The 7,315-nt window shown below is 48.2% G+C and overlaps 2 non-coding genes across 2 annotated transcripts; one reads left to right on the plus strand and one right to left on the minus strand.

Moving 5' to 3' along the window:
• Positions 1–796: 796 nt before the first annotated feature.
• Positions 797–870, minus strand: TRNAI-AAU. Its single transcript has one exon. It is a non-coding gene; the product is annotated as a tRNA-Ile (tRNA).
• A 1,393-nt stretch (positions 871–2,263) lies between these two features.
• On the plus strand, positions 2,264–2,336 carry TRNAV-AAC. The gene has a single exon. It is a non-coding gene; the product is annotated as a tRNA-Val (tRNA).
• Positions 2,337–7,315: the final 4,979 nt, after the last annotated feature.

The following is a 7,315-nucleotide window of genomic DNA, read 5'->3' on the forward strand; positions in this document are numbered from 1 at the left end:
CTTACTAAATGCCAGAAGAACCGGCCACATTGTGACAACAACCAGAAATGTGTGCACAAAAAATTGCCACAATACCCCTTCGTGCTCGCTTGCAAATTCTGGGTGTAACTTACCACGAAAATGGGGGCAATGAAATGCTTTCTAGCAAGTAAGTATGAATAAAACGAGTATCTTGGAAAGTTCAGAAGTTGGAAAGGCTACTTCCAGGCAGAAAATATTTTTTAAAAAATATTTATTTATTTATTTGACAGACAGAGATGATAAGTAGACAGAGACGGAGGGGGAAACAGGCTCCCTGCTGAGTAGAGAGCCCCATGCGGGGCTTGTTTCCTGGACCCTGAGATCATGACCTGAGCCAAAGGCAGAGGCTGAACCCACTGAGCCACCCAGGTACCCCCAGGCAGAAAGTGTTTGTAAAGACTGAGAATGGTTAAGTTGAAGGGAAAGATTTTTGGCGAAACAATTGATTGTAAAATAATAGAATGACTAACATCCTGGACGAGATAGGTTCCCCAATTAAATAATGAAGGAACTCCAGAGATTTTTTTTTTTTTTAAAGTTCCGTGAAATCTGGTTGATTTCTTGTGTGCAAGCAAGCTCTCTGGCCAAGGTGGGTGGGGCTGGAACTCAGGAAGTCCGTGATCAGAGTCGCTTGTACTCCCCACTGAGCCAGTAGGGCACCCTGATGGCTGCAATGGTTTAGAAGGAACCTCAAGTGTTAGCCTTGGGAAGCATAAGAAAATCCGGTAGGCAGCCCTGAAGTCAGAAGGATCCGAAAACCAAGGCAAGATGGCCATGGCCAGTACGGGGCTCGAACCCGCGACCTTGGCGTTATTAGCACCACGCTCTAACCAGCTGAGCTAACCGGCCCACCCATTGCCAGCTGTTCCCCTCCACATCTTAAAGCCCTATGTCCTGCAGCAGCTCTTCGTGGAAAACTAGACATTTTCTTCCTTTGCGCATTCCACCCAACCTCACATGAACAAAAACACTGAAAGAAAAAAGTCCCATCTGCAAGCGCAAAGAAACCTCAGGAGGAAATTTCGTCTTTCTCAAATCCTGCCGTTTGATCAAAATCTCAGCAAATCTTTCCCCACTCCCCCCACCCCCAACCACCGAAAAGCTAATCTTAAAATCCACATGGAAATGCAAAAGACTGAGGAAAGGAACTTTTGAAAAAGGAACATACTTTTGAAAAAAGAAAGAAAGAGACAGAGAAAGAAAGAAAGAAGGAAAGAGAAAGAAAGAAAGAAAGAAAGAGAGAGAGAGAGAAAAGGACCCAAGTTGGAGGATATATTGTTCTTGATTTGAACACCCTCTACGATGACGCAGTAACCAAGAGTGGAAGAGTGGCCAACAGGGCAGCCGTACAAATCCACGGAGCAGAGCAGAGTGGAGAAGTCACGCCACCCACATATGGCCAAGGATAGTCTCTTCAGCAAGGAATTCGGGGACAATGGCTAGCCACATGAGAAAGCCTCCCTGGTCATTAGGAAAATGCAAGTGAAACTCCCAGGGAGATACCATTTCGTGCTCACAGGTATGGGAGGGNTGAAACTCCCAGGGAGATACCATTTCGTGCTCACAGGTATGGGAGGGAGCTCTGGGCCTTGCTGAGGTTTGGAAAGGTGACTCCAGTCCCCATTGGAAAGGTCACTAGCGAGCTGTGGTGGGCCTTTTGGTTTTAGGACATTGGTCCTCCTGCTGTTGTAACATCATCATGGGATATTGCAGATAGGGGAAACAGCCTTCTCCCTGCGTCTCACGTAGGCCATGTGACATCCGTAGACACACTGGGCTTGACTCATGGGCACCGAGTCCAGCCCTGGACAGTCCGACAGTCTCCTCCCCATTTCAGTCCTCACTCTGCCTGGCACACAAGTGGGCACATCCCCCCCTTAGTCCTCAACTTCTATGGGTCCCGCCCTGCTCTGCCCCGCCCAGAATGGGCACTTTCCAGTGCTACCTACACGGATTTACTTATACTTTCATACGGAAGGCGAGCACCTGAGGTTCCTTCTAAACCATTGCTGTTATCAGGGTACCTTACTGGCTCAGTGGGTAGCGCAAGCGACTCTGATCACGGGCTTCCTGAGTTCCAGCCCCACCCACCTTGGCCAGAGAGCTCGCTTTCACACAAGAGATAAACTAGATTTCACGGAACTTAAAAAAGAAAAAGAAAAAAAAAAAGTGAGTTTCCGGCGGTCCTGGGACAGCCAGGAAAAGTCTATGCTGTCTTAGGAGACAAGTGGCCCGAGGAGGGGTTTCCGTAGTGTAGTGGTTATCACGTTCGCCTAACACGCGAAAGGTCCCCGGTTCGAAACCGGGCGGAAACAGCCATCAGCGGGGAATTTTGTCACTTTGCGGAGGGAATGCCATCCTATGATATCCTAAATGCCTAAGTCTTTGTCCACGCGCCCTACCCCAGGGGACCCCACCTGAGAAAAGACGGGTTTTCCAAGTTGCCCTCACCTGCTCCGCCCGCCCGGGCACCTTGGACCCTTGCCTCCAACAGAGGTCCTCTGAGAATTGGACCGTCCTCGAAATCCACCCGGTTAACATTAAAGTAGACCCTTTCTTCTAACCTGCGGCACTCTAAGGGTTCTTTATGGCGTCGGGATCGAAGCCCTTTCCCAGCACTCCTGCAGAGTATCTCCTTCCAGCCTGTGGCTAGTGTCTCCGGTCTCCCGACGGCCTTCGCAGATCTGCGTTCTGTTTTTCGGAAAGTCGGAGCATCTCCCTTCCGGCCATGCTTAGGGCACGTCCTGGGCACGATTTACCGGCCTTCCCCGCAGGCTGGAAGGCTCTCCCAGGCCCCTCCAGTCGACTTTCCTGTTTTCTCCCGCTCCGCCCCGCGCGCAGCACAGCCAGGGGGCCGCAGCCTAGATGAGTCCCTGCGGCCAAGCCAACCAGAAGGCCGCCCAAACGGAAAACAGGGTGATGCCTACCGGGTGCCAGGCATTTCCGACATTTTTTCCCCCTTGCCAGCAGTATTTCCCAAAACCCGCGCGGTATAGGCTTCGCGTGTGCAGCGGGTGCAGCGGGCGGGCTGGAACCGACCTGGGGGCGCAGGGAAGGCGCGGAGCCCCCGGTGGGCGGAGAGGGTTGCTTACCTCCAGCCTTCTTTCCTTTTTCTCCTGCCCTGCTGGACCCTCGTGCCACCACCTGTATACCTCAGGCACCCGGTCCGCCGCGGGATCCACGCCGTCGAACCTGGCGGAGCGGCACGGCACCCTGCGGCCTGGGCTTTCCGGGGGAGGGGGGCGGCACCAGCTGGAAGTGGGCTCCACCGTCCGCTCCCGCGAGGCACGGGGCGGTCCCGGCTGGGAAACGAGAGGGGCCAGGACGGTTTCCTGGGGCGTGGGGTGGCGAAGAGTCTGCGGGACAGACGTACACGGACTTGGGAACCGGGACCCTCCAGGCAGGGTCCCCGTCGTGGCACCCGCTCCTCAGGGCGGTAGCCGCGGACTCGAGACCCAGCTCAGCTCCTGGACTTGGCGGCGCGGTGTGCGGGATTTCTCTGGAGGGAGGAAGGAGAGGAGGAAATGGCATCGTGGCATGTTGCGTTGATGGGGTGTTTGTTTTCGTCACGGATGTTTTATTTCAATGGGGGCGACCACATTCGGGGAGATGACACCCCGAGGTCTTAGCTGCTGGAGACACCGGCGGGCCGCTGAGAACTGGAATTCTAGCCGGGGTGGGGACGAGGGTTGAGTTTGCTGGGCTCTCAACCGAGGCCACTGGGTTTGTCCCCAGGGGACTAAGGGGATTCCCAGGATCCAGATTCTTATGACTTTTCAGACTGTTTGGGGAAATTTAGCTGGGTTTCAGTTATATTCCGAAAGACCAGATCAAATGCTGTGCGTGGTTTGCGAGGACAAAAAGATAAAGGCAGAAACTGGTATTTCTTGAAGTATTGACTTTCGCCTGCATATTTTATGGCTTTTTTTTTTTTTTTTTTAAATCATGTAACCCTTAAGATTATGGCCTGAAATCCTCTCCTTGTCGGGGCGGGGAGGGAGGGGTTCCTATGTCTTCAGCCTCATTTCACATTTCACACTTCACTGCCCCTTTCCCTCCTGCCACACCAGTCTCTCTTACTCCCGATGGATTTGTGGACTTATTATTTGTTCTTCCTGAAGTGCTTTTCTATACCTAGTCAGTGTCTCCTCAGCCTTCATACTTGAGCTCAATCACTACTCCTTCAGAAAAAACTTCCCCACAACTTTTTAAATAAATCTTCATATTTCTCTTAGGACTATGTCCCTTTGGTTGCAAAGTTTGTATTAATCTGTGTGATAACTTGCTCCGTGTCCGTCTCCCCGCCGAGAATATCATTTCCAAGAGGGTGGTCCTGTTCATCAGTGAAACCCTATTGCATGCCTAACACACTCAATATATGTTCAGGGAACAAATATGTGAACACTGACTGTGGTCCCACAGGGTAAATGTTATCCCCATTTTGAGAGGAAGAACTGAGGCTCATACCGAGTAGCTGGTCATCTAAGTTGCAGAGCCGGGACCCATCACCCGCAGAAACTTACTTTTATGATGAGAACTCTCAGTCTGGACAAAAGAAACAGAGCAATATGAGATCACCATGCGTCCATCACCCAGTTTCAACGACCATTAATATTCTCCCACTTTTATCTTTACCTTCATCCATTCCTCAGTCTCGTCTGGGTGTGTTTTATTATTTTTACAGTTCTTTTTACAGGTAGAAGGTACATGTATCAAAATGTATAAATCTCTACTACAATCTTGAAAAGTGGATACACTTATGTAATGCACATCCCTATTGTTATAAACGGACCATTTCTGTCTCCCCCAAAGCTCCCTCTGGTCCTTTCCCAACCACCTCCACCCAGCCCTTTAGATAAAACGACTGTTGTGACTTATTTTTCAAATTAGTTTTGCCTGCCCTATATGTTCACAGAAGTGGAATCATACGGTATTTATTCTTCTGTGTACCCCTTCTTTCACTCAGCATCCTGCCTCTAAGATTCATTCCAGCTGTTACTTCTAACAGTAGTTGAGAGCTTGCCTTTGTGTGAATGAATACACTGCAGTTTTTGATCCACTCTCGTGTGGAGGGACATTTTTTAAAACAAAATAAACGTAAAGAGACATCATACGCATTACTAACATACCCATTTGCCCCAAACTGTTCTTTACAGTTCAAATCAATCTAATCTAAATTCCAACAGGTTTTTTTTTATACTGACAAATCTTTGCCTCCTAAAACCTACATCAAGAAAAATCAAGAAATCTTGACTGGTAAGGACAAATTTGGAGGACTGACACAAGATATCAAGATATATAAAGTCGTAAGAATTACCTGAGTTGGTATTCCTTCCTGAATCGACAAAGAGATCAACAGGAGAAAACACAGAAATGGAAGTGATGGAACTGTTGGTTAGCTGTGGTGTGGGGGAACGAACTTTAAGTCCTCCTACACACCCTAATTACGGGGATGACAGCTCTGGATGCAAATATCAAAGGTAAAACGATAAAACTTCAGATAACAAATAGGGGAGACTGCCTTCACGACATTGTCATAGACAAAAAAAAATTTAGAGCATGACATAAGAAGCTACAACCATTTTTTAAATTATTATTAGTTCTTCTCTGTAGGCCACCGCTGTTGACTGGAGAGAAGTTGCAAAGCTAGACTCTGCTCACACTAGGGCTGAGAGGACATCAGAGCCACAGAAGCCAGTAGTCACGTTCCCTGCCAGGAGCCTCCCGTTCATACGAAATATAATCAGCCGTGAAGGGGCAGCAGCCAGGAACACCTGACTCCTGGAGAATCGTGGCAACGTTCCAGGCTCAACTTGTGTCATCAGAGGAAAACAAAGATGAATGATCAGGAGGGTCCACCTACTGAGGGTAGTTAGGCCAAGAAAAGTCACAATCCCATGTCCAGTTTCTGAACTTGAGAAAAGTCTTCAGATTCAGAATCTGCTGAATGAAGACGACGCCTCTTGTATCCCCAGGACGCGGCAGTTGCTTGTCTGAAGTCGTCCAGCCGAGAGCCCGGAGGCAACATGCACTGCTCTGGTTGAGGATACGGAAGGCAGGCGTCTGGTTCGTCCGTGTGCCTGTGAGAAGCTATGATGTACTACTTTCAGCGGATCGTAAACGGGTGCTGAAAATATCAAAGAAGCATGAAGACGCCACTGGATGAGGACAAGAAAGTTGTCAGATAGAGGTCATAAAAGAAAAGAGTGATTTCTCCTACAGGGAAAATGGATTTCTACATGCTAACCAGTTGTTATCTTTCATGCAGGGATGTGAGTTAGGGAGTATTTGAATTTCATAAAGGAGAATATCGAGAGAGTTAAAGGAAAAATACGGACTTCAGACCAAATTTATAGAGATCTGGGTTCTGTGGTCGTTTACTCTCAAAGGAACAACATCAACACTACTTAAAGTATGGAAATGAGCAATGATTTCCGTAGGACCAAGGCAGAGTTTCAGATCAGGGGGAGAAAGAACGGCTGGGGGGAACTAAGTAGCCCCACGACGACGGGGACCAAGGAGACTCACTGTGTAGGAATCATACAGCACATGGGGAAAAGGACCCATTTCCAATGGGTCGCAGATATAAATGTAACCTAGAAATGTGAAAATTCCAAAGGAAAACATAGGTAAAAGTTTTTATGACAGTAAAGTGGATAAACAGAACTAAAAACCCGAACAATTTGATAATTACAACTACAAAATAATGACCATATTTTTGCAAGGCACAATCGATCCTAAGAGAAGTCCAAAGGCAAATGACAAATTAGAATATTTCGGTTTCACCTCATAGACAAATGACTCACAGCCCTCAAATTTAAAGAGATCCTACAGATCGTCAAGACAAAACTAACAATCTTAACGGAAAGATATCAACACACAGTTCACAGAAAAAGAAATAAAATGTCTTTTATAGATTTGACCAGATACTTGACTTACTCATTATCAGAGAAATGCAAATAATTAAACCATGGAGGATCCCTTTTCACTACCGGACTGGCAGAAGGAAAGCTTTGGCTGCATTGTCTGTTAGGGAGGATTCATTCTTTCAGTAAACGTCTGCGGATGGATGGATCGCCTGCTTTGTCCCTGGCCCTGACCCGACCCGCCGCACACCTGGATCCAGGCTCAGAGTCATGACAGACTCCTGTTTCACTGATGGCTCCAACCCAAATGCTCCTGCTCTCAAGGACGCCCTGCTCTAAAATAAGTTCCGCTCAGCAGTCAAACACAAGTCAGCCGACCCTCGGCATATGAACTGGGGAGACACGGAAGCCATGTGAAATGTTTGCAT

Source organism: Enhydra lutris, unplaced genomic scaffold (assembly GCF_002288905.1).
Source record: "Enhydra lutris kenyoni isolate GAN:26980312 unplaced genomic scaffold, ASM228890v2 scaffoldscaffold731, whole genome shotgun sequence".
Classification (NCBI taxonomy): Eukaryota; Metazoa; Chordata; class Mammalia; order Carnivora; family Mustelidae; genus Enhydra; species Enhydra lutris.